This window comes from Cupressus sempervirens, chromosome 7 (assembly GCF_028749045.1).
Source record: "Cupressus sempervirens isolate cs-2001-9-10 chromosome 7, ASM2874904v1, whole genome shotgun sequence".
In the NCBI taxonomy this organism is placed as follows: Eukaryota; Viridiplantae; Streptophyta; class Pinopsida; order Cupressales; family Cupressaceae; genus Cupressus; species Cupressus sempervirens.
This window is the reverse complement of record NC_143124.1, coordinates 95,083,511-95,093,040: the sequence shown is the minus strand read 5'-3', so window position 1 is coordinate 95,093,040 and position 9,530 is coordinate 95,083,511. Positions and strand designations below refer to the sequence as shown.

The 9,530-nt window shown below is 36.2% G+C and overlaps 1 pseudogene; it reads right to left on the bottom strand.

Moving 5' to 3' along the window:
* Positions 1-677: 677 nt before the first annotated feature.
* LOC149545657 (disease resistance protein Roq1-like) lies at positions 678-7,106 on the bottom strand (annotated as a pseudogene).
* Between the last annotated feature and the right edge of the window lie 2,424 nt (positions 7,107-9,530).

Below are 9,530 nucleotides of genomic sequence, written 5' to 3'. Positions count from 1 at the left end.
GGGAGTACAACGAAGAGGAGAACTCATCAACTAATATTAGATGAATGTAACTACATTTTTGGACTTTAATCTAGAAATATATAAGATATATCTATACAATACATATAATAAATCAAATAGTTGTTGAACAAAATAGATAAAGAAAAGTATAAGTTTATATATAGAACTTGCCCAAGCTGAATCACCCAGCTAATTGACAAATTTAATTACTGGATGCTACTGAAATAAAGATACAAGAAAAATGTAATCTGTCAGGCCTTTTTTTGATAGAGCAAAGCAGATATATTACAGGCTGATAGGATAACTGAGTAGTTTTTCAGTCAAACTCATTGACCTATATTTCATGAATAAGGAATCCATCTATCTCTCAAACTTTCACCATGAAAATATTAATGAACGTAAAAGAACCACTCTTAAGCTAAATAATTGACTGTTTATTTACTCTAGACAACTCTTCCAACTTTCATGTGCTTTGTCCAACTATAGGCATTCATTTATTTGTTGAAATATTTAAGATTGGAGAGATTCTGAATACAACTTATGACAAATTTAATTAATTAAAGATACAAGAAAAATACCCTAATCTGTGAAACCTTTTTATACTAGAGCAAAGCAAATATGATTACAGACTTTCAAACTGTCACTCATTAAAATATTAATGAACATAGAAGAGCCACTTGTAAGCTAAATAATTGACTGCTTATTTACTGTGAGCAACTCTCCAACTTTCATGTTCTGGCATCCAATTCTGGGCATTCATTTATTTGTCGATATATTTAAGATTACGGAGATTCTGAATACAAGTTATGTCCTCGAGCCTTTCACATTCCCACAATTTTGTCTCCTCGAGGGTTACAATCTCCTCTAAGACCTCATTTTGCATAAGTTGGAGAGTTTTAAGCACTGGACAACAGTCATCTGAAATGGAAACTCTGGACAGCTGTGTGTCTACTATGCGCAGCAACTTGAGCGAGCCCAAGCAGAATGGTGAGGAAAACTCCTTCCCAAGATCCAATTCCCTTACTGGGCAACCAGAAATCTCGAAAGCTTCAAGACAAGCTAATTGCCCAAAAGAATCTGGTAAACATTTCACTCCCGAAGACTCGATACATAAATACTGCAAACGACATAGACATCCTATAGAATCGGGTAAGGATTCCAGTTTGGGACAATCGAAAATTGTTAGATGACTCAGCGAGGACAAAACTCCGAGGGAATGTGGGAGGCTTCTCAAGAACGGACTACCAATTTGTAAAGTTGAAAGTGTTTTCAGCTGATCCACATTACTGGGCATATTCCTTAACCTGGTATCTCGCATACTAAGCTGTCTCAAGTATGCCTGACTTCCGATCTCATGAGGCAACTCTTGCAATCTTCGGCATCCCGTGAAGTCCAATTTCTCCAGCTTTGAAAAGTTTTTGAGAAAGTCTAATCTGAAAGTGAGCTTCCTACAACCAGACAAGTCTAGATATTCCAGACAAGTCAGCTGGTTAAAAGAAACAGGTAACATTCTCAACTCCACGCAAGAGCATAAATCCAAATGCCGAAGCTTTGCTAATTGGCTGAAACGGGAGGGTAGTGATGACAGCACTCTGCAGTGTCGCAACTCCAGGTGCTCCAGCTCGCTGAGGCTGCAGAACTCTTCTGGCAGTCTCTTAATAGGAAATTCGTCCCCTAGATAACCAATTAAGACTATCTTTTTCAGATGCTTTAAATCTGATATTGAGCGACGAAAACTCTGCAAGCTACTACCCCAACTGCATGTAATATTCAACTCTGTCAACTGCTTGAAGGGAGGCTGCATCCATTTTTCAATTCAATTAATTGCACAGAAAAAGTCAGTTAATAATCTATTGATTTAAAAAGGGATCGGGTATTCGGTCATTATAGTTGCAGGCTTCGCATCTTGCCACAATTCTTTTAATGTCGTGGCCCCATAAAGCTCTAAAATTCTTAAATTTCTCAACGACTTCCATGAAGGTAGCGTCGTAAGATTGAAATCAAACCAGCGAAGCCAGACCAGGTCTTGTGATAGTTTGGCCAATTCCCTGTTAAAGTCATCTCCTGTTATAACGAGGAGTTTCAATCCAAGGGATAACGGTCTGCTGGGAAAGGACCGGGAGATTGAGCTCTGAATAAGCTTCAAGTATTCTTTTAAAGGAGGCTGGTATGAAGAAGAATAGCTGGGGAACTCGTGATGGGCAGAACATGAAGAGAATTGAGTCGTACCGGCCATTATCCCCCGTATCTGCGGAGTCTCCTGAATGAAAAGAACAAGACAGAATAAACCAAATAAAAATGAGAACTGGTATATGAGCTTTACATGGTATGCCTAATAGATGTCTATAAAATAAAATAGTATCCTACCTCTGCAATTTGATAAAACAGGTGTGTTACATTTTGACTTGATTACCAAAGACGGCACGGTAATTGTTTATATGCAATTTCTTTTCCCAGGTCCCTTAGTTGACCTTGCATTCGTAAGCGACTCTGCTGGTCAAGCTCAACAAGACCTTTGCCCATCAGAGATTCCAATCTCATTAGGCCAGGCCAGTTGCATCCATCCCAAATTGCAATTGCCAAACTTTTCTTTTCTCCAACGAGAAAACAAGCGATATCCAAGTACACTTCTTTCTCTTCGTCATCTAAGGCATCATAGCTCACTTTCAGCCTACTTTTAATATCTCCAGGCAATATTCTAGAGATCTTGTCCAGCATTGTTTCCCAAAAAAGCCTTCTAGTGTTCCCATATAGTTGTGCTCCGAAAATCCTAAGTGACAAAGGCAGTCCTTGGGAAGCCCTTACGAACTTCTCGACGAGATCATCGAATCCAGAGAACGGATAAGGTTGTAGGAATGCATGCCAGCAAAATAACTGCTTGGCATGTGTGTAACTCAAAGTTTGCATTTTGTAAATTGACGAGATACCCCAACTTTGAAGGACATCGAGTCCCGGTGTTGTGACTACAATCAAACTACCGCTCCCAAGACTCGCCTTCTCAGGAATTAGAGAATCTAATTGGTCTACATGATCGACATCGTCTAGAACAATGAGCGCCTGAATAGATCTCAATCCGCTTCCTACAATTTTCTTCCCTTCTTCTACATTTTCGACTGGTATACCTCGTAAACCGAGATCCTTAACGAGGTGATTTTGCTTGGAATGCAATGCATTATGTTTAGAAGCTTCTCTAATGTCAAATATAAAACTACTTTTTTCCATGAGTCTGGAATTGTTGTTATAGACCTGTTTAGCCAGAGTGGTTTTGCCAGAACCACCCGTGCCCCATATCCCGACGATTTGCACATGTCGATGGCTTTCTGTAGATTCAAGTGTCGTCATTTCAAAGTCTCTCACAATTTCCTCTAGACCTACTGGATGTGAAAAATTTAACTATTGCAATCACTGATTATTAATCTCCTATCATAAACGGTTATTAAACTGCTGAAAATAAATTCCAAGCTAATATCAAAAAATAACACAACTACAACTTCACTTATAAAATACGGAAAGAAATGCGCAACACAATGAACACAATAATTTCGGACAAATTGTCCCTGGAAAAACCCCTAAGGGAAAACTAGTTTTACAGATGAGAAATTATATTAAACTTCAGCAAATCAAGAGATACAAAATTCTTTGCCTCTTACTGGCATAATTTCGACAACCTCCTAATTTATCCCGTTGATATTCCCCACTGTTATTCCCACGCTAACATTGCACCCTTGCTAACACTGCAAGACTATTTGCTAACACTGCAAACGTTTTTCCAAACTTCATGTTCTCCAAATGCCCCCCTGACCTCTTTTTATACTACTCCTGTTGGTAAACCAACGGCCGAGATTGATTTACAATTGACGGTTGAGATTAAAACAACTTAACAACCCTAACCAAGTTGGTTTCTAGTTGTTTCCAAAAGTGGTCAATTAATTAACAAATATTTGTTTCTAATCTAACCAATTAGTTAGCAAAACAATTACTTGCTAAATAATAGAAAATGGATGAACAGCTATCCAAAGCTAACAAAACTAACACTCCCTCTTAGCGAGGAAGCTATTCTATAGGACACCTAACTTATCTCTGAAGAAGATAAATTTTGCCTTCCCCAATGCCTTAGTTAGAATGTCTACTACCTGCTCCTCTATAGGTATGTATTGTAGCTGAACAACTCCCCTTTGTACACAATCTCTGATGAAGTGATATCTGATATTTATATGTTTAGACCTATCATGAAACACTAGATTCTAAGACAACTTGATGCAACTCTGATTATCACAATGTATCACAGTAGTCTCAACCTTCTGACCAAACAAAGCTACTAACTTCCAAAGCCATATAGCTTCACATGTCGCCATGCTAGCTGCTATGTATTATGCTTCTGCTGAACTCAGAGCCACATGCTTTTGCTTCCTGCTGAACCAAGAAACAACTCCTGATCCTAAGTTGAAACAACACCTTGAAGTGCTCCTTTTGTCTATTGTACTTCATGCCCAATCTGCATCAGTATAGCCTATCAACCTAATCCCTTCACCTCGAACATATCTGATCCCATATTTGACTGTACCATGCAAGTAATGTAGCACATGCTTAGCCGCTATCCAATGCATTCTCTTTAGTTCAACCATGAACTGACTAAGAGAGTTAACTGCAAATGCTATATCTGGCCTAGTAACTGACCAAATACATAATCAAACTAATCAACTGTCTATATAAAGTGGGATCTACATTCTTCTCCTTAAATGTATCTACCTTCCTCCAATTCGTAATCATGGGTGTAGACATGGCTTTGCAATCCTCCATCCCGAATTTCTTCAAAATTTCAATGCAATATTTCCCTTGACCAAGAAAAATGTCCCCATCTGTCTGCCACACTTCCATGCCTAGAAAGTAGTGCATAAGTCCTAAATCCTTCATCTCGAACTCTTCTGCAAGGTTCCTCTTGCAATCCACTATGAGCCCTAGTGAACCTATAAGAAACAGGTCATCCACATAAAGAACAAGAATGAGAATCTCACCCCCAACCACCAAGTAGTAGAAGATAGCATCTACTTCACTCTTCACAAAACTCATTTTATGCAAGTATGTATCAATGCACTCATACCGCGCTCTAGGAGCCTACTTGAGTCCGTACAATGCTTTCTTCAATCTGCACACATGGGTCTCTTTGATGTGTGCTACAAAGCCTTCTGGTTGTTCTATGTATACCTCCTCCTTCAACTCAGCATTAAGGAATGTTGTCTTGACATCCATTTGATGGATTTGCCATCCCATCTATGTTGCAAGTGAGATTACAGCTCGTATAGAAGTATACCTGGCAACTGGAGCAAATGTCTCCTCATAGTCTATTCCCTCCTTCTGAGAGAACCCTTTTGCCACGAACCTCGCCTCATATTTCTCAATGCTACCATTTGCACTGTGCTTTATCTTATAGATCCAGTGTGATCCAACTATAGGCCTATCTGTTGGTCTAGGTACTACCTCCCATACATCATTCTGCATTATTGAAGAATATTCTTCAACCATAGCATCTTGCCATACCTGATCTTCTGCAGCTTTCTGATAGCTAGAAGGCTCACTATCTACCAACTAACTAACTAATGCCACATAGTCACTGAACTTGGCTGATTGTCTTCGTTGTCTAGTACTCTTCCTAGGAGCTCCCACAAACTGCTGAGTATCCCTTTGTGTATTTGAAACCTCATGGTTCTCGCTGCCAACTGTAGAGGATGAAATTTCAACCTCTAAGTCTTCTAGATGCATTTCCTATTGCACCTGTTGCTCCATACTCTGAGAATCTTCACTAACTGAGTCTAAACTCGTACTAGTAACTGTACTTGAGCTTTGTTGCCCTTGACTGGGTCTTGGAGCTTCTGTTGGCTACTCACTCTGATCATCTACTAGAAAATCTCTCGATCTCCTAAATGCCTTGTCCTCCATGAACTTGACTTCACGTCTGACAATTATTCTTTTAGTCCCCAGAATGAAAATCCTATATGCCTTTGAGGTCTCACTGTACCAAACAAAGTACCCCCTCTCTACATTATGATCTAACTTTGTACGTGTATCTCCAGGAATATGACAATATGTCTCGAATATCTTGAAGTGACTAACATCTGGGTTCTTCCTTGTGAAAGCCTCCTCTGGTGTCATCTTCCCTAGCACCTTGTGTGGAACTCTATTCTGGATGTAGACTATTGTATTACACGCCTTTGCCCATAAGTAACGAGGCATGTCCTAGTCATGTAGCATAGCTCTTGCTACCTCCGATATAGAATGGTTCTTCCTCTCAGTAACTCCATTCTGATGTGGATTGTAAGGAACAACCCATTCTCTCTTGATTCCTTCTCTGGTACAAAACTCCTGGAAGACATTTCCTTTGTAGTCGCCTCCATTGTCTGATCAAAGAACCTTTATCTTCTTTTCTGTCAAATTCTCCACAAGAGCCTTGAACTATTGGAATCGACTAAAAACCTCATCCTTAGTCTTCAAGAAGTATATCCAAGTCTTTCTAGAGAAATCATCAATAAAAGTAACATAGTACTCATATCCTCTGAGAGATTTCGTTGACATCAGTCCAAGTCTTTGTAGAAGGAAACCTTGTGGAGTGCATCCTTCCACTCCTTAAGTTTTTTTGGGGTGTATCTACCTTTCTTTCCATGCTCGGGGAATACCTTATCATAGGATCCTTTTGCATATTGGAGATCAACAGGTTGAACATGGTAGAAAATCGGAATGATTTTGGCGCCTATTTTGAGCATAAACGAGAGCTCGCTCAAACACCGGGACGATTGTGCATAATTCTTGGAAAATATAGCAATATGAATGGAAGCACTATGCATCGCCTCTTCTATTTCTATAGGCAGGGAAACCTCCAAGTTGAACTCTTTTATTTCATCAAGGAAAACCCTCAGTCCCATGCCATGGAGTTTGTTATAGAGTGTGGTTGCTAGTGTGTTCTTGACATCAGGGCCATAGTGATTAATAAATACATCGTAGGGCAGAATTTTCTTTGGCACTGAAGATGTCCCAGGTGTAGATGAAAATGGTTGGATGCCATCAAAAGCACTTGCAACCTCATTCTCAGTCGGTTGAGTATTTGTTGACATAGACAACACGAAATTACATGGAACTGAAATCATAGAGCAAAGGTGAGAACACCAATCAAAGCAGGAGGAAAAGAGGCTTCCCACTACTTATGTAACAAAAGTAGATGGAGATGATCCAGTTCTCTCAGAAGCATTTGAGTGCTTATTCTCTGATTGAAGCTCCAGGTTAAAACCAGTAGATGCCATGGTGTTGAATTGAGCTTTGGCGAGAAGAATCGATAAGAAATGAAACAATGCATCTTGGCTTCTCGATGAGGACAATTTTAGGTTATAATTGGAATAGAAAATGAGGAAGTGGCCACTAAATGGCTGACAACCCTTTTTTCACATACGAAACCGCGTCCACGAAAAGCGTGTGTTTGTAAAAGGAAAAGCTTCTAGTCTACGTAAAGATTTTTATTGAGGTCTTCGGGAGATGTATGAATAGTAACTACCCTCCCCATAGATGCTCATGCCCCCCATAAGCTACCGTGTTGTCGTTTCACCACTCCCGACACTATCCCGTAGGGATCTAGCAAATATGATAGCTACGAAATACGTGTGGAATGTTTTTTATAATGTTTTTTTTAAATGGATTTTGAATGACTGACTTAGATTAAGTTTATTTTATTATAATTTAGTTTTATTGTTTGAAATCAGTTTTAGTGAGCACTTGTACTACACATGTTTAAGAGTCTTCTGATTTCTAATGTCATAATCTTTATTTTGATTATTCATTTTAATTCACTTTTACTTTACAATTTTTTAGATTGTGTTGTCTTCGACACTCGACTTCTCTTTTCTAATTTCAAGAGACATTATTGAATTACTATAATTATTACTTAAAGTGATTAAATTGTACGACTCAGAATTAATTGATTTTAACTTTTGTTATCAAACTAATATTTTTCAAGTAGGTTGATTTATATTTTTATATTTTAATATTACATTTTTTATAATAATATTTTTATTAGTCAATTAAAAATACTAAAATAAATATTTATTATATTAGATATTCATTTAAGAAATATTATTATTATAAAGATATTATAATTTATTTATAATAAAACATATATATCAATAATTATATTAATAAATAAAATTATAATTAATATCATTGTATAAAAATATAAAAATATAATATTTTTATTAATTAAAATATTTTATAAACTATAATAAATTCATTAAATTAAAACTATATTTATATTAAAAAGGTAAGTATTAAGCCACTTATGTGACACTTGTTCTAGGAGTGTCACACATTTCACTAATAATTTTTACTAAAAGTTATAGCTAAGATTTTATATTATTTTTTAGTTTAATTAAAAAATAAGAGAATCGAGTGTTTCAACATGTACAAAATATTGAAATTTAAAAAATAAGAAGAATAAATTTAAATTGCTATTTTAGAATGATTTGCAATTCAAAAGATACATTAAAACGTTCATATTTAGATTTCAAATTCGTTATTTACTTATATCAAGTATTTTTAATTGAAAATATTATGCTTATATATAAAATAAATTATTTACAATATTATATTTTACAAATTTATAATAATCACAATCAAAGAAAATAAATTCAATAATCAAATCCATATAACAAGATACATTGTAAAAAGATTATGGAAATTTATTTTAAATAATCTCATACAAAAATACACTAAAAACACAAACTTTAACAATCGCAGAAAATAAATTGAAATAACTAGATCTTAAATACATTATCTTTTTTCCAATTTCAAACCTTAAGCTTTTTTAAAATTTAAAACCACTCTATTGTTAATTATTAACTAATTGAATTTGTTTACTATTCTATGTACTATTGAGATTACTTCGTTTATGGAATTGGCATAATTTTTTCTTTACTATAATTAGTAATTGCGAAATCAGTAAGTACCTTAGTAGTTCTAGGCAAAGATAGCCTGAATTTTTTGTAGATCTTTAGCCTACTTTTTTAGTTCAAACCTACTTCCCACTAGTGTACCGCCTTTTTTTGGCTGGTTTATAGTCCTCCTAAGTCAGTAATTGTATACAAAAGTGAATGCATATTAAAAAATTATTTTCAGTACAGACCGATTGGATATGCAGAATGGTAGTTGATCAGACTGCAATATTTGAAATTGAAAAAAAATTCCACACATGAGTCACCGCCCTAACTTTGACAACAAAAATAATGTTATGTATATGCACTGCAAATGTTCTCATCAGTGCATGATCTCAAAGTGGAAAGTTGTTACATCCAAGCATAAACCTCACCAGAAAATAAATTTGAAACGATTTGAAGAGAAATTTAATAGATGTAATGGAACCATAGCTGGACATGTTATTCAATGGGCGTAACAAAATTTCTAATCCTTCCACAGCTTTGTTAACTTTCCATGAATCTCTCTTTTGTTTCAGTAAACTATGTCAAAAACATGCAGTGGAAACTTTATTTCAGGCT